At 34.0% G+C, this 19275-nt stretch overlaps 1 protein-coding gene across 1 annotated transcript in view; it reads left to right on the top strand.

The window, feature by feature from the left end:
• Positions 1-19275, top strand: part of LOC143078825 (ATP-dependent RNA helicase DDX1-like) — a 231487-nt gene that overhangs the window by 176074 nt on the left and 36138 nt on the right. The window lies entirely within an intron of this gene.

The following is a 19275-nucleotide window of genomic DNA, read 5'->3' as shown; positions in this document are numbered from 1 at the left end:
CAATGTAGTGTTACCATTCCAGAATGGTCAATGTAGTGTTACCATTCCAGAATGGTCGATGTAGTGTTACCATTCCAGAATGGTCAATGTAGTGTTACCATTCCAGAATGGTCGATGTAGTGTTACCATTCCAGAATGGTCAATGTAGTGTTACCATTCCAGAATGGTCGATGTAGTGTTACCATTCCAGAATGGTCGATGTAGTGTTACCATTCCAGAATGGTCAATGTAGTGTTACCATTCCAGAATGGTCAATGTAGTGTTACCATTCCAGAATGGTCGATGTAGTGTTACCATTCCAGAATGGTCAATGTAGTGTTACCATTCCAGAATGGTCGATGTAGTGTTACCATTCCAGAATGGTCAATGTAGTGTTACCATTCCAGAATGGTCGATGTAGTGTTACCATTCCAGAATGGTTGATGTAGTGTTACCATTCCAGAATGGTCAATGTAGTGTAACCATTCCAGAATGGTCAATGTAGTGTTACCATTCCAGAATGGTCAATGTAGTGTTACCATTCCAGAATGGTCAATGTAGTGTTAATTATCATTTAATTGATCTTTCAAAAGTATCCTTAGATTGACTATTCCAGAATGGTAACACAACATTGATAATCATAAAATGACAACAATAATTTAACTTTTCCAGAATGGTAACAGCACATTGACCATTACATAAACAAGTTAAAAATGAAAACCACAATGCTTGAGTGTTGTAACCATACATACATGATCACAGTGTTGTGACCATACATACATGATCACGGGTTTAATCACACATACATAACATGATCACAGTGGTGTGACCATACATACATGATCACAGGTGTGTAACCATACATACATAATCACAGTGTTGTGACCATACATACATGATCACGGGTTTAATCACACATACATAACATGATCACAGTGGTGTGACCATACATACATGATCACAGGTGTGTAACCATACATACATAATCACAGTGTTGTGACAAATAAATACATGATCACGGGTTTAACCACACATACATAACATGATCACAGTGGTGTGACTATACATACATGATCACAGGTGTGTAACCATACATACATGATCACAAAATAGTTTTTGGCCAATGGAAAGCCTTTTTTTAAGAAGAAAACTAATGACAACACTGGAGTAACATCCCATGGTCTAAACCTTTCCATTTTCTAGAATTCTTAATAAACTCTTAATTTAAATAATTTAATGTTTAGAGAGAATAAATAAATAGCAAATATTATCAGCAAGTTCATGATAGATGGTCAGCAAAGCAAAAATTGTTTGACCACTTATAGTTAGAGTTACTGTCCTTGAATGATAATTTATTTTACCTACATTTGAGGTTTTGAAACACTGTGACAGAGTGAAGGCTAAACAGCAAAAATGTTCAGCAAGACAAGGAGTGCATTTGTTTCTAACCCGAAATTTTGTCATCGATGACTATCGTTTAGTAAACGTGAAGCTGCTAGAAAAAATACATCGTTTAATAAACTTTATCGACCCCACGTAGTCAGACAGAAATAGATTTATACACTCGCGCACTGTAAACAAACAGGTAAAAGTGCGGGAAATTAATAACCAGGACTTTGAGAAAACAACGCGTGCTCGTAAATATTTAAACGATAGATGCAGAAACAAATTTATCGTTTACACGTACGATAAACAATCAACGACTGCGCGACTATTTTGCGCTTACATCGTTTATGTGAACGATGTCAACGTTGACCAAAAAATGTAAGAAACAAATGGATTAAACGACTTCGCGTGTAATCGTTTACATCGTTTAGGTTAGAAACAAATGCGCTCAAGGTTTACAAATAAATCAGCATTGTTTATTTTGTTGGTCAACTTATTTTAAGGAGTTATTGCTTTTAGATTACAATTTTTGTGTTGATTTTTTTACCTGTGACTTGGGTCCTACTAAAAAGCGCCTGGGGAAAAGAAAAAGCGTCCAGGGAAGAAAAAATAGCGTCCGAGGAAAAGAAAAGGCGCCCGGGGAAAAAATTAAAAAATATTTGTTTGGCATGAGACAACTTTGTGTCGATGAAATAAGTTATGAAAATTGATTCTTTTTTTAATTTTTGACAAGTTATTTGCAAATTCAGATAATAGACATTTGTAATAAAGCACAAAAACAAGTATGAATGTTTCATTTTAACAATAATATATGAATACTATTAAAATGAAAAATGTAAAAACAACTTAAATTTCACAGATAAATAATAATTCAATCAAAATTAAAAGAGTTACACATAATAAGTCAACAAATAAAGCAGTACTTTACATGTACCGTAGTTAAAACCAGGGGATAAAGAGCAGGAGTTTGGTTTTAATTTAAAACTAAGCATTAAAGCCCTGATAAGCATAGCCACTGAAACAGTATAAGTTTTATTTAAGGAATGACTGTAATATTTTTTCTGTCTATGAAGAAATAACATAAAAAATTTGGTGCACACTGAATAACGCGCGTAGCGGGTTATTTAACAGTGTGCACCACATTTTTTATGTTATTTCAAATAGACAGAAAAAATATTACAGTCATTTCTTATAATTTAATTCTAAATTCCATTTTCAACCGTTGAAAATCATGAAAAAACGTTGATGACGTCACGGTCACATGTCTAAATTATGTCTATGGGCTCATAACAAAATAACGTCAACCAATCAGAAGACGCGTCACATCCAAAATTAAATTATAAAAAGATATAATAAATCTGTATCAGTATCTGCATAAAAAGGTGTTCACCACATGCATACATGCAGTTGCGAAAATATTACACCTCAGGCACTGATTATTTTTAAATAACAAAATATACGTTTTGATTGAGGGCAATATCATTCATGATTCTTCTATATACTCTTATTTATATATATTTACTTATATACAATTTTGAAATCAAATTGTAAAAGTGCAACAACACTTTAGATGTAGCATCGTACAAATCCGCATTTATATTAAGGACTGTGACAAAACAAGCAATGATTATTTTTTTTTTAAGGAAAAAAAATATTGTTATAAAATATTATTATATGATAATTTTCTACTCTGGGCGCTAATTTTCCTTCTCCGGGCACTTTTTCTTTTCTTGGGCGCTCCGGGGCGCTTTTTAGTAGGACCGTGTGACTTCTAAGAAATTGCTCTTATAGACGAGTTAGAAATAAAGGAGATTGGGAAAACTGTATTGAGGTTAATGAGACACTATCAACAAAAAAAGTTTTATTCATGATTCATATTCTAGTCTTAAATAATAGGTAAACTGTACACCAAAATGTACATAAATCAAAATGAGCAGCAGCAGTAAAGGTATGAACAGATTTATATATAAAGTTGCATAAATTTATTCTTTAAAGAAGAATAGAATCGGGTACAAGAAAAATGCAAAAAATTTGACCTTGGAAAAAGGGTTAAGCACCAGAAATCCAAAAGATTAAACCCCCGCTAATATTAACTGCTTTATAGTAGTAATGTTACGTTTGATAATTATGGCTTATATGTAAAGGCTTTACTTTTATTTGTTATTAGCAGTTTTTTGTTTTAATGTCCTCAACCTTAGGAGTCAAAGTAATGGTGTTTTAAATGATTCCAGTATTCCAAATATTACAGAAATACAGCACTTATTTATTAGAGTAAATTGGTAAAGACAGTTATGTGATGTTATTAAAGTAATCAAGCCTTTAGATATAATTTAATAGCCTCCATAAAATTTTCATAGCCAAAGGTATATTGGTGTTTACAAAACAAATGCAAATTTGGTGCTAGCTTATATCAGATGTCAGCTTTATGTGTTTTTATTTCTAAGTTAATTAAAACCAATGGTTGATGAGATAATTTTGAGATATCTTACATTATTGTTGCTTGTTTGATGTGGAGTGCAATCTCAGTTACTAGTGGGGCATGGATCTTGATGATGAGCCGAGATAATGCTGGTTGATTGTAGACAGGGTATTTATAATGTTGTAAGAATCTTATATTATGTTATTTGCTGGGTGGTTTATTGGTTTGTACTGAAACTATCAATGATATAGGCAATTAATCTACCGTTATTAGATTTGTAGTAGAAATTGCTTGAATGGGTTGCAATTTTTCTTCTTTGGGAGTTTTCGATAAATAGATAAATACGGGTGATTGCCTTGTTGTTTTGGCGTTGAAAAGAACTATGTGACATTTGTCAGTGCCTTTGAGTGGATATTAAAAGTTACTTTTAGCATTAATCATAATAAAATGCAGAATCAAAACATAGAACACTCCTGTTAACTATGTTTGATTTGTGTTAGTGCGTTAAAACTCAGTTTAAACCTTAGAACACTCTGTTCATTAAAGTCAGTTGAAACCTTAGAACACTCTGTGCATTAAAAGTCATTTTAAACCTTAGAACACTCTGTGTATAAAAGTCAGTTTAAACCTTAGAACACTCTGTTTATTAAAAGTCAGTTTAAACCTTAGAACACTCTGTGCATCAAAGTCAGTTTAAACCTTAGAACACTCTGTTTATTAAAAGTCAGTTTAAACCTTAGAACACTCTGTGCATTAAAAGTTAGTTTAAACCTTAGAACACTCTGTGCATTAAAAGTCAGTTTAAACCTTAGAACACTCTGTTCATAAAAGTCAGTTAAACTTAAACACTCCTGTTTTAAAGGTGCTTACTTTGTGTCAATCTGTTAACTATTTGGAGGGTAGGTTACTTGCAAAACAGTGACTTTCTATACTAAATATAGAAAGTCCCTGTTGCAAAAGTACAAAACATTACAGAATCAAATGTCTTGTTGACAAACAAAACCGGAAAAAGTAGTTTAAGTACAGTATCCAGGAAATTTAAAAAGATCAAACTGGTACCTAATTTATCTAAAAGCTGTTAAAAACACAAACTTAATTTACTCTGTTTACTTTGAATGTGTTTTGTTGATGTCTTTTTTTCAATGGAATGGTCTTTTTTTTTTAAGGAATGATTTATTTTTATCAATATTTAATTAAAATCTTACCAGAATTGATACTTTAATTCTGCTTCTGACATAAAAGTTGGTAGCACAGTGTTCATGATCCTAGATTTGTAAGAATTATACGTATTATTTCCCAGGTTAGGAAAAAAAGAGTTCCTTGAAAATGTTCACATTCAGAATTAAAAGATGCTTTCTTGTTGTGGACTTCAGAATTTATGTATTTTCTCTGTATTTGCAAAAGAACAAAAAAGGACAGCCATACACATTAGATTCATAATGGAATACTTGGTTATTGTATCTCTGAACTGAAAAACATGTTGTAACTAACAAAACAGCAAAATAGTCAGTATCCAGGAAATTGAAAATCTCAAGCTGGTAGCTCTATTTCTCTAAAACATTGAAAATGTGAACCTGTGAAATTAGTTTAAACTGTTTACTGTAATTGTTTCTTATTGGTGTTGTTTTCCATGGAACAGTTTATTTTTATCAATCTTGAATTAAAACATGACCATAGTTTACAGTTAATTCTGCTACTGACGTAAATGTTAATAGCATAGTGTACAATGACCCCAGACTGATAACAAACATATATATTACATCTCCGAACCATGGTATAATGTTCAGTCTATTCACAATGTTATAAAATTTAAAAAGATACAATTGCATTTGAAAAAGAGAAGTATCTATGCAATCTTATTAAGTATAATTAAGAAATTGTAAAGCCGTAGCTTGCTCGTTAATCACTGTCTGATATCAGTGGTACTAAGTGTTGTAATTGGTCCTCATTATACACAATATAGTAATTTGCTCTCTGTAGGGAGCCATGTTTAGCAGGGATAACAATTCATCATTATTTTGACGAGCAGTGATAGATCATTTTGCACCGCTGATTGCTGCAGAAGTAGGAACATAGTTCTCTTTCAATGTGCAGAATACAAATTATTTCAGAAGTAATAAAAGCAGATGACAGCTCCATAAAACTAGATGATTTCTGTGATATGTGTAATTGATCAGGAAATAATACTTTGAGAGCTGGTTCAGATAACTGAACTAATGCTTCAAGACATTTGTTGAATAAAGACCTACTTTTACTGGTCCATTTCTTAATTTGAATTGCTGTTTCTGTTTACACGTTACAAGCTCTATCCTACGAAATAAATATACTAATTACAACCTTCAAATGAAAAAATATTTACAGCAGTGTTGTTTCAATAATTGTAAATTTTATATGTTTGGGGTTTTGTGACTGTATCTTTGGTTTTCTGTGTAGTGTTTTGTAGACTGCTGTATGTCTTTTTGTTTGGGTTTTTGTTGCTGTATCTTTGGTTTTCTGTTTGGTGTTTTGTAGACTGCTGTATGTCTTTTTGTTTGGGTTTTTGTGACTGTATCTTTGGTTTTCTGTTTGGTGTTTTGTAGACTGCTGTATGTCTTTTTGTTTGGGTTTTTGTTGCTGTATCTTTGGTTTTCTGTTTGGTGTTTTGTAGACTGCTGTATGTCTTTTTGTTTGGGTTTTTGTTGCTGTATCTTTGGTTTTCTGTTTGGTGTTTTGTAGACTGCTGTATGTCTTTTTGTTTGGGTTTTTGTTGCTGTATCTTTGGTTTTCTGTTTGGTGTTTTGTAGACTGCTGTATGTCTTTTTGTTTGGGTTTTTGTTGCTGTATCTTTGGTTTTCTGTTTGGTGTTTTGTAGACTGCTGTATGTCTTTTTGTTTGGGTTTTTGTGACTGTATCTTTGGTTTTCTGTGTAGTGTTTTGTAGACTGCTGTATGTCTTTTTGTTTGGGTTTTTGTGACTGTATCTTTGGTTTTCTGTTTGGTGTTTTGTAGACTGCTGTATGTCTTTTTGTTTGGGTTTTTGTTGCTGTATCTTTGGTTTTCTGTTTGGTGTTTTGTAGACTGCTGTATGTCTTTTTGTTTGGGTTTTTGTTGCTGTATCCTGAGTTATCTGTGTGGTGTTTTGTAGACTGTTGTGTGTCTTTTTGTTGTTTTTTTGTTGCTGTATCTTTGGTTTTCCATGAGGTGTTTTGAAGACTGTTGTGTGTCTTTTTGATAAGGTTTTTGTTGCAGTATCTTAAGTTATCTGTGTGGTGTTTTGAAGACTGTTGTTTGTCTTTTTGTTTGGTTTTTTATTGCTGTATATTTTGTTTCTGTGTCATGCTTTGAAGACTACTGTATGCCTTTTCAATTGGGTTTTTGTTGCTGTATCTGGTTTTCCATGAGGTGTTTTGACGACTGTTGTGTGTCTTTTTAATTAGGTTTTTGTGGCTGTATCTTTGGTTTTCCGTGTGGTGATTTATAGACTGTTGTATGACGTTTTGTTGGGTTTTTTTGTGGCTGTATCTTTGGTTTTCCATGAGGTGTTTTGAAGACTGCTGTGTGCCTTTTTAGCTCACCTGGCCCGAAGGGCCAAGTGAGCTTTTCCCATCACTTTGCGTCCGTCGTCGTCGTCGTCGTCCGTCGTCTGTCGTCCGTCGTCGTCCGTCGTCGTTAACTTTTACAAAAATCTTCTCCTCTGAAACTACTGGGCCAAATTGAACCAAACTTGGCCACAATCATCATTGGGGTATCTAGTTTAAAAAATGTGTGGCGTGACCCGGTCAACCAACCAAGATGGCCGCCAGGCTAAAAATAGAACATAAGGGTAAAATGCAGTTTTTGGCTTATAACTCAAAAACCAAAGCATTTAGAGGAAATCTGACATGGGGTAGATATGTTTATCAGGTCAAGATCTATCTGCCCTGAAATTTTCAGATGAATCGGTCAACCTGTTGTTGGGTTGCTGACCCTGAATTGGTAATTTTGAGGAAATTTTGCCGTTTTTGGTTATTATCTTGAATATTATTATAGATAGAGATAAACTGTAAACAGCAATAATGTTCAGCAAAGTTAGATTTACAAGTAAGTCAACATGACCGAAATGGTCAGTTGACCCCTTAAGGAGTTATTGCCCTTTATAGTCAATTTTTAACCATTTTTCATAAATCTAAGTTATCTTTTACAAAAATCTTCTCCTCTGAAACTAATGGGCCAAATTAATCCAAAGTTGGCCACAATCATCTTTGGGGTATCTAGTTTAAAAAATGTGTGGCGTGACCCGGTCAACTAACCAAGATGGCCGCCACGGCTAAAAATAGAACATAGGGGTAAAATGCAGTTTTTGGCTTATAACTCAAAAACCAAAGCATTTAGAGGAAATCTGACATGGGGTAAATATGTTTATCAGGTCAATATATATCTGCCCTGAAATTTTCAGATGAATCGGTCAACCCGTTGTTGGGTTGCTGCCCCTGAATTGGTCATTTTGAGGAAATTTTGCTGTTTTTGGTTATTATCTTGAATATTATTATAGATAGAGATAAACTGTAAACAGCAATAATGTTCATCAAAGTAAGATTTACAAATAAGTCAACATGACCGAAATGGTCAGTTGACCCCTTTAGGAGTTATTGCCCTTTATAGTCAATTTTTAACCATTTTTCGTAAATCTTAGTTATCTTTTACAAAAATCTTCTCCTCTGAAACTACTGGGCCAAATTAATTCAAACTTAATCACAATCATCTTTGAGGTACCTTGTTTGAAAAATGTGTGGCGTGACCTGGCCATCCAACCAAGATGGCCACCACGGCTAAAAATAGAACAGGGGTAAAATGTAGTTTTTTGCTTATAACTCTGAAACCAAATCATTTAGAGGAAATCTGACAAGGAGTTAAATTGTTAAGCAAGTCATATATATCTGCCCTGAAATATTCAAATGAATTGGACAACCGGTTGTTGGGTTACTGCCCTCCAATTGGTAATTTTTAAAGAAATTTTGCTGTTTTTGGTTATTATCTTGAATACTATTATAGATAGCGATAATGTTCATCAAAGTAAGATCTACAAATAAGTCCACATGACCTAAATGGTCAATTGACCCCTTAAGGAGTTATTGCCCTTTATAGTCAATTTTTAAGAATTTTCATTAATTTGGTAAATTTATGTAAATTTTTACCAAATATTTTTCTCTGTTACTAATGGGCAAAGTTCATTATAGATATAATTGTAAGAAGCAAGAATGTTCAGTAAAGTAAGAACTTCAAACACATCACCATCACCAAAATACAATTTTGTCATGAATCCATTTGTGTCCTTTGTTTAACATGCACATAGACCAAGGTGAGCGACACAGGCTCTTTAGAGCCTCTAGTTAGTTGGGTTTTTGTGGCTGTATCTTTGGTTTTCTGTGGGGTGTTTTGTAGACTAAGTATGCCTTTTTAATTAGGTTTTTATTGCTGTATCTTTGGTTTTCTGTGTGGTGTTTGGTTCCCTGTTGCATGTCTTTTTGTTTGCTGGGTTTTTGTGGCTGTATCTTTGGTTTTCTGTGTGGTGTTTTGTAGACTAAGTATGCCTTTTTAATTAGGTTTTTATTGCTGTATCTTTGGTTTTCTGTGTGGTGTTTGGTTCCCTGTTGCATGTCTTTTTGTTTGCTGGGTTTTTATGGCTGTATCTTTGGTTTTCTGTGTGGTGTTTGATTCCCTGTTGCATGTCTTTTTGTTTGCTTGGTTTTTGTGGCTGTATCTTTGGTTTTCTGTGTGGTGTTTTGTAAACTGTTGTATGTCATATTTTGAGATGTTTGTGGCTGTATCTTTGGTTATCTGTAAGATGTTTTGAAGTCTGTTGTTTGCTTTTTTGTTTTGGGGTAATTTTTTGTATCTTTGGTTTTCCATGTGGTGTTATTTGGTATTTCTTGTTATTTTAATGTTGTTATTCTTTTTGGTCATGGTGTCATCTGTTTAATGTATGTTTGTTGATTGCCATCTTGATATCTTACCCCCTCACTTTAGATTTGATGTATGGTTGTTGATTGCCATCTTGATATCTTACCCCCTCACTTTAATATATGGTTGTTGATTGCTGTCGTGATATCTTACCCCCTCACTTTAATGTATGGTTGTTGATTGCCGTCTTCCTTTCTTACCCCCTCACTTTAAAATATGGTTGTTGATTGCTGTCTTGATATCTTACCCCCTCACTTTGATGTATGGTTGTTGATTGCTGTCTTGATAGAATGAAATTCAAAACAGTGTGGCTGTGGCCATTGATTGACACATTAAATTCATCCATTGACTGGGACAATTTACGTGAACGTTTGTCTGTAACGACCACTGTTCACGACGTACCTACGATAGACATTTAAACTGTGGGGTCACCAAAGGTTTCTTAACGCCTTAAATTATAAAATAATTCAAAAAATTAATCAGGAATAACCTTTATGTTTTGATTTAAATAATTGATATAAATCAAAACATCGTGTTATTTCTTATTAGTTTTTCGAATTACTTTATTAAGGTGTTGAGAACCTTTGGTGACCCCATAGTTTAGGTGTCTTTAAAAAGTACATAGTGAGCAGTAGTTGTTACATACAAACGTTCACTAAATTGTCCCAGTCAATGGATGAATTTAATGTGTCAATCAATAGCCACAGCCACACTGTTTTGAATTTCATTCTATCTTACCCCCTCACTTTAATATATGGTTGTTGATTACTGTCTTGATATCTTACCCATTCACTTTAATGTATGGTTGTTGATTGCCATCTTGATATCTTACCCCCTCACTTTAATGTATGGTTGTTGATTACTGTCTTGATATCTTACCCCCTCACTTTAATGTATGGTTGTTGATTGCCGTCTTGATATCTTACCCCTCACTTTAATGTATGGTTGTTGATTGCCGTCTTCCTTTCTTACCCCCTCACTTTAATGTATGGTTGTTGATTGCTGTCTTGATATCTTACCCCTCACTTTAATGTATGGTTGTTGATTGCCATCTTGATATCTTACCCCCTCACTTTAATGTATGGTTGTTGATTGCTGTCTTGATATCTTACCCCCTCACTTTAATGTATGGTTGTTGATTGCCATCTTGATATCTTACCCCCTCACTTTAGATTTTATGTATCATTGTTGATTGCCGTCTTGATATCTTACCCCCTCACTTTAATGTATGGTTGTTGATTGCCATCTTGATATCTTACCCCCTCACTTTAGATTTAATGTATGGTTGTTGATTGCCATCTTGATATCTTACCCCTCACTTTAATGTATGGTTGTTGATTGCCGTCTTGATATCTTACCCCCTCACTTTAATGTATGGTTGTTGATTACTGTCTTGATATCTTACCCCTTCACTTTAATGTATGGTTGTTGATTTGCTGTCTTGATATCTTACCCCCTCACTTTAATGTATGGTTGTTGATTGCCGTCTTGATATCTTACCCCTCACTTTAATGTATGGTTGTTGATTGCCGTCTTCCTTTCTTACCCCCTCACTTTAATATATGGTTGTTGATTACTGTCTTGATATCTTACCCCCTCACTTTGATGTATGGTTGTTGATTGCCATCTTGATATCTTACCCCCTCACTTTAGATTTAATGTATGGTTGTTGATTGCCATCTTGATATATTACCCCTCACTTTAATGTATGGTTGTTGATTGCCATCTTGATATCTTACCCCCTCACTTTAATGTATGGTTGTTGATTACTGTCTTGATATCTTACCCCCTCACTTTAATGTATGGTTGTTGATTGCCGTCTTGATATCTTACCCCTCACTTTAATGTATGGTTGTTGATTGCCGTCTTCCTTTCTTACCCCCTCACTTTAATATATGGTTGTTGATTGCTGTCTTGATATCTTACCCCCTCACTTTGATGTATGGTTGTTGATTGCTGTCTTGATATCTTACCCCTCACTTTAATGTATGGTTGTTGATTGCCGTCTTCCTTTCTTACCCCCTCACTTTAATATATGGTTGTTGATTGCTGTCTTGATATCTTACCCCCTCACTTTGATGTATGGTTGTTGATTGCTGTCTTGATATCTTACCCCCTCACTTTAATATATGGTTGTTGATTACTGTCTTGATATCTTACCCCTTCACTTTAATGTATGGTTGTTGATTGCTGTCTTGATATCTTACCCCCTCACTTTAGATTTAATGTATGGTTGTTGATTGCCATCTTGATATCTTACCCCTCACTTTAATGTATGGTTGTTGATTGCCATCTTGATATCTTACCCCCTCACTTTAATGTATGGTTGTTGATTACTGTCTTGATATCTTACCCCTTCACTTTAATGTATGGTTGTTGATTTGCTGTCTTGATATCTTACCCCCTCACTTTAATGTATGGTTGTTGATTGCCGTCTTGATATCTTACCCCTCACTTTAATGTATGGTTGTTGATTGCCGTCTTCCTTTCTTACCCCCTCACTTTAATATATGGTTGTTGATTACTGTCTTGATATCTTACCCCTCACTTTGATGTATGGTTGTTGATTGCCATCTTGATATCTTACCCTCTCACTTTAGATTTAATGTATGGTTGTTGATTGCCATCTTGGTATCTTACCCCTCACTTTAATGTATGGTTGTTGATTGCCATCTTGATATCTTACCCCCTCACTTTAATGTATGGTTGTTGATTGCCATCTTGATATCTTACCCCCTCACTTTAATGTATGGTTGTTGATTACTGTCTTGATATCTTACCCCTTCACTTTAATGTATGGTTGTTGATTGCCGTCTTCCTTTCTTACCCCCTCACTTTAATATATGGTTGTTGATTGCTGTCTTGATATCTTACCCCCTCACTTTGATGTATGGTTGTTGATTGCTGTCTTGATATCTTACCCCTCACTTTAATGTATGGTTGTTGATTGCCGTCTTCCTTTCTTACCCCCTCACTTTAATATATGGTTGTTGATTGCTGTCTTGATATCTTACCCCCTCACTTTAATGTATGGTTGTTGATTACTGTCTTGATATCTTACCCCCTCACTTTAATGTATGGTTGTTGATTGCCGTCTTGATATCTTACCCCTCACTTTAATGTATGGTTGTTGATTGCCGTCTTCCTTTCTTACCCCCTCACTTTAATATATGGTTGTTGATTGCTGTCTTGATATCTTACCCCCTCACTTTGATGTATGGTTGTTGATTGCTGTCTTGATATCTTACCCCTCACTTTAATGTATGGTTGTTGATTGCCGTCTTCCTTTCTTACCCCCTCACTTTAATATATGGTTGTTGATTACTGTCTTTTTATCTTACCCCCTCACTTTGATGTATGGTTGTTGATTGCTGTCGTGATATCTTACCCCCTCACTTTAATATATGGTTGTTGATTACTGTCTTGATATCTTACCCCCTCACTTTGATGTATGGTTGTTGATTGCCATCTTGATATCTTACCCCCTCACTTTAGATTTGATGTATGGTTGTTGATTGCCGTCTTCCTTTCTTACCCCCTCACTTTAATATATGGTTGTTGATTACTGTCTTTATATCTTACCCCTCACTTTAATGTATGGTTGTTGATTGCTGTCTTGATATCTTACCCCCTCACTTTAGATTTTATGTATCGTTGTTGATTGCCATCTTGATATCTTACCCCCTCACTTTAAGACTAACAGAAGTCTCACTGTTAAACAACCTAAATAAAATTCAACATAGGAACATTCAATAAATTTCTAACTTAGCAAGTTTTGCAACACAACTAGTGTTACAGGTTACTGCTTTACAATCCTTGCATTATGATTGTTGAAAGTAAAGTTACTTGCATATTTTCGGTAACAGAGTTTCTCTTTGTTTGAAAACATGTCAATTTAAAATTCTATATTTACTCTATCTTTTTTAGGGCTCAATGCATCAAATATAGAATATGCCAATATTAGAAAATAATTAGTTCTATTATTGAAACCATTTTTGAATATTGTGATAACTTCGTCATCATTTCACCAGACTTTTATATAAGTGACCTCAATGTTGAAGTTATTATAGATGATTGGTAATTGATCATTATATAATGATGAAGTTGAGATAGACCTGTATATTTTATTCACAATCTTTTCATGCCTGCATGTCTACAGTATTTTTTTTCTCAAGCTTTACTGTAAATATGAATAATAGCTTGATTGAAATAGTATAATTATCTTTATGTTTTATTGCATTTTATGACATGTTTGCATAAAAGTTCGATATTTTAGCACAGAAGCCTATATTTTACTGTCTACTAAATATTTTTAAGAGTACATTTTTTGTGATTTACAATAAAATGTACTGTGAATCATGCAAAATTCTATTTTTTCTACAATTATGATGGATAATAATGTTTCAGAAGAGGTCTTGGAGAGCCAGATAAAATGCATTCAAAGAATGTTTAGCAACAGAAATCTATTTTAGATATGTCAGATTTGCACATATACTTGACAATATCTAGTGCAAAGAAACAACACTTCTATTGCTGTTCTTGATCTCAAAGTCACAGTAGTTAATACACCACCTGCCACTGATCTGAGTGGCATTATTTGCTTGAAATGGTTATAAAACTACAACTGTGCATTGAATTCAATCCTGTTTATACACCTTATCGCTAATCCCGGCTGACCCAGCCGCATGAACTTTTCAAGTCAACAACAATCAGTTTTCCAATGTGGCTTCAGATATTTTGTTTTAAGCGTTAAAATTTTATGGGAACCTGTGTGATATTCAGTAATGGCGGACAAATAGCGATAAGGTGTATTTTCTTCTAATAAATATTTGCCACTGGACGTTAAGCAACCAGCAATCAATCAATATTCTTCTAATAATGACTTATTATTCATTAAACATATATATATGTATAATAAATAGTTATATCAGTGCAGATTGGTGGATGTAGAACAGCCAGATATGCATTGATAACCATGTCAACTTTTGCATAACTCATTTGATTGAAAAAGAATATATTGAAGTTTTTAATTTTGTTCTTCAATTGATAAGTTCATTGTAAGTGTGCCAATGAAAACTGTAAAAGAAGAAAAACATAATCATAGTTCACACTGTTGATTTTTATAACCTGTATGGACTACATTTGTACTTTTAAAAGAATCAACAGAAAGTTTTTCAATAATAACAGACCTCTTCAATATCCTGTGAATTAATCGAATTCAATCTAAATTGACTAGGGTTGTCAGTTTCCCTTTTCAAGGTCTGTGGTTTTCTACTGGCACTCAGCCTTCCTCAACCAATAAAAATTGGCTGCCACAAAAAAGCCCAAAAGTTCCGCTTAAAAGTGGTGTTAAAACACCAACAATCAACCAATAATGTGATGTAAGGTAACTTCAAAATCTATCCACTGGTAATGTGGTGTAAGGTAACTTCAAAGTCAATCCACTGGTAATGTGATGTAAGGTAACTTCAAAGTCTATCCACTGGTAATGTGATGTAAGGTAACTTCAAAGTCAATCCACTGGTAATGTGATGTAAGGTAACTTCAAAGTCTATCCACTGGTAATGTGATGTAAGGTAACTTCAAAGTCAATCCACTGGTAATGAGATGTAAGGTAACTTCAAAGTCAATCCACTGGTAATGTGATGTAAGGTAACTTCAAAGTATATCCACTGGTAATGTGGTGTAAGGTAACTTCAAAGTCTATCCACTGGTAATGTGATGTAAGGTAACTTCAAAGTCTATCCTGGCACTGGTAATGTGATGTAAGGTAACTTCAAAGTCTATCCACTGGTAATGTGGTGTAAGGTAACTTCAAAGTCTATCCACTGGTAATGTGGTGTAAGGTAACTTCAAGTCTATCCACTGGTAGTGTGATGTAAGGTAACTTCAAAGTCTATCCACTGGTAATGTGGTGTAAGGTAACTTCAAAGTCAATCCACTGGTAATGTGATGTAAGGTAACTTCAAAGTCAATCCTCTGGTAATGTGATGTAAGGTAACTTCAAAGTCTATCCTGGCACTGGTAATGTGATGTAAGGTAACTTCAAAGTCTATCCACTGGTAATGTGGTGTAAGGTAACTTCAAAGTCTATCCACTGGTAATGTGATGTAAGGTAACTTCAAAGTCTATCCACTGGTAATGTGGTGTAATGTAACTTAAAAGTTAATCCACTGGTAATGTGATGTAAGGTAACTTCAAAGTCTATCCTGGCAGTGGTAATGTGATGTGAGGTAACTTCAAAGTCTATCCACTGGTAATGTGGTGTAAGGTAACTTCAAAGTCAATCCACTGGTAATGTGATGTAAGGTAACTTCAAAGTCTATCCACTGGTAATGTGGTGTAAGGTAACTCATAGTCTATCCACTGGTAATGTGATGTAAGGTAACTTCAAAGTTTATCCACTGGTAATGTGGTGTAAGGTAACTTCAAAGTCAATCCTCTGATAATGTGATGTAAGGTAACTTCAAAGTCAATCCACTGGTAATGTGGTGTAAGGTAACTTCAAAGTCAATCCACTGGTAATGTGATGTAAGGTAACTACAAATGTCTATCCACTGGTAATGTGGTGTAAGGTAACTTCAAAGTCTATCCACTGGTAATGTGATGTAAGGTAACTTCAAAGTCTATCCACTGGTAATGTGGTGTAAGGTAACTTCAAAGTCAATCCACTGGTAATGTGGTGTAAGGTAACTTCAAAGTCTATCCACTGGTAATGTGATGTAAGGTAACTTCAAAGTCTATCCACTGGTAATGTGGTGTAAGGTAACTTCAAAGTCAATCCACTGGTAATGTGATGTAAGGTAACTTCAAAGTCTATCCTGGCACTGGTAATGTGGTGTAAGGTAACTTCAAAGTTTATCCTGGCACTGGTAATGTGATGTAAGGTAACTTCAAAGTCTATCCACTGGTAATGTGGTGTAAGGTAACTTCAAAGTCTATCCTCTGGTAATGTGATGTAAGGTAACTTCAGAGTCTATCCACTGGTAATGTAATGTAAGGTAACTTCAAAGTCTATCCACTGGTAATGTGGTGGAATGAGGGGTATTATCATATAGTCAAAAGCATGTAATTCAGTCAATGTTGTGATTAACTGTATGTCATATTTCTTTATTCTTTTGTTAGTTTTCTCTTTTGAATAGTTACACATTTGTCATTTCGGGGCCTTTTATAGCTTGCTATGCTGTATTGGTATTGCTGATTGTCGAAGGTTGTACTGAGTTACACCTTCAGTTGCTTACATCCACATCGTTTCATCTCGGGTCATTTGTTGTGTTTTTGGCAATCATACCACATCTTCTTATTTTTATATTAACATAAGAGAGGTTAATCATTATGTTAAATATAGTATTTGTAATATAGAAAATGAAACAAGAATTGCTTTTGAACATAATAGAAAACTGCACTAAGATTCAGCTTGTTTTAGACAGTAAGAGACATTAAAAACTATTCAAGCAAGGTTTTGTGTCTCTAATCTGTTAGTGGAAAATCTCATCACTTGTTTTACTGATGATAACAAGCAAAAGATCTGGTTTTTAAAATAGAAAAAATCAATTTGAAATTTTAATTAAATGTTAGCATTGCTCAGTCAGTTTGTCTGTCCTCAGTGCAGCAATTAATTGTGAAAAGTCGAAGATTTATATGCCATTTGCCAGTTTCAAAACAGCCTTATTAAAACTGAGATAGGATTTGAGGAGTCAAAAATGATTTACCTTCCCTACAAATAAACTTATGTTTAAACGATTTCATTAATGAAGTCTATTTGAGATACCACATTGAGCAGTTTATTTCAATAAAAGTGACAGACAAAATTGTTGTCTACTTTTATTTGAAAAATGGAGTCTAGCAGTAACATTTTGTGAACTATAATTTTTATACGACCGCAAAAATTGAAAATGTTTTGGTCATATATTGGTATCACATTAGCGTTGTCGTCTGCGTCGTCGTCCGATTATTTTTGGTTTTCGCACTCTAACGTTAGTAAAAGTGAATAGAAATCTATGAAATTTTAACACAAGGTTTATGACCACAAATGGAATGGTTGGGATTGATTTTGGGAGTTTTGGTCCCAACATTTTAGGAATTAGGGGCCAAAAAGGGCCCAAATAAGCATTTTCTTGGTTTTCGCACTATAACTTTAGTTTAAGTAAATAGAAATCTATGAAATTTTGACACAAGGTTTATGACCTTAAAAGAAAGGTTGGGATTGATTTTGGGAGTTTTGGTTCCAACAGTTTAGGAATAAGGGGCCAAAAAATGCCCTAATAAGCATTATTCTTGGTTTTCGCACAATAACTTTAGTATAAGTTAATAGAAATCAATGAAATTTAAACACAAGGTTTATGACCACAAATGGAAGGTTGGGATTGAATTTGGGAGTTGAGGTCCCAACAGTTTAGGAATAAGGGGCCAAAAAGGGTCCCAAATAAGCATTATTCTTGGGTTTTCACACCATAACTTTAGTATAAGTAAATAGAAATCTATGAAATTTAAACACAAGGTTTATGACCATAAAAGGAAGGTTAGATTTGATTTTGGGAGTTTTGGTTCCAACAGTTTAGGAATAAGGGGCCCAAAGGGTCCAAAATTGAACTTTGTTTGATTTCATCAAAAATTGAATAATTGGGGTTCTTTGATATGCCGAATCTAACTGTGTATGTAGATTTTTGATTATTGGCCCAGTTTTCAAGTTGGTCCAAATCGGGGTCCAAAATTAAACTTTAAAAAAGAAGATGTGGTATGATTGCCAATGAGACAACTATCCACAAAAGACCAAAATGACACAGACATTAACAACTATAGGTCACCGTACGGCCTTCAACAATGAGCAAAGCCCATACCGCATAGTCAGCTATAAAAGGCCCCGATAAGACAATGTAAATTTGTTTGATTTCATCAAAAATTGAATAATTGGGGTTCTTTGATATGCCAAATCTAACTGTGTATGTAGATTCTTAAATTTTGGTCCCAGTTTCAAATTGCAATAGCAAGAAATTTTCAATTGCACAATATTGCGCAATAGCAAGAAATCTTCAATTGCACAGTATTGTGCAATAGCAAATATTTTCAATTGCACAGTATTGCACAATAGCAAGAAATATCTAATTGCACAATATTGTGCAATAGCAAGAAATTTTCAATTGGAGTTATCTTTCTTTGTCCAGAATAGTAGTTAAATCAACTTAAATCATTGTTTTATACAATATACAATGTATATTCACTTTTACTGCCAACTGATAAATTAAAACAATCTTTACCATTCAGTGATAACAAGCACTTTATTTTACATTTTAATATTTTATGATGTATTTAAATGAGTAGTTATTGTTGCAAACTCCAATGCGGAGCATCTGGTTAAATGCTATTTTAAAAGATGTACTGTGGACTTTTTTATTAAGAGTTGTGACTAATATTTCCCTTATGTGTTATTTACTCCTCAAATCTTTTAAAGCAATGATGGATTTCTTGTTGAAAAGAAAACTAATAAGAATGTAATTATTGTTTTAAAATGATTTATATGAAATCATAGTGAATATATCTTTCCCCAAATTGTAAGATGTTAGCATTAATAAT

Source organism: Mytilus galloprovincialis, chromosome 6, assembly GCF_965363235.1.
Source record: "Mytilus galloprovincialis chromosome 6, xbMytGall1.hap1.1, whole genome shotgun sequence".
In the NCBI taxonomy this organism is placed as follows: domain Eukaryota; kingdom Metazoa; phylum Mollusca; class Bivalvia; order Mytilida; family Mytilidae; genus Mytilus; species Mytilus galloprovincialis.
Note: the sequence above shows the minus strand (reverse complement) of the source record. Positions and strands in the feature narration are given on the sequence as shown.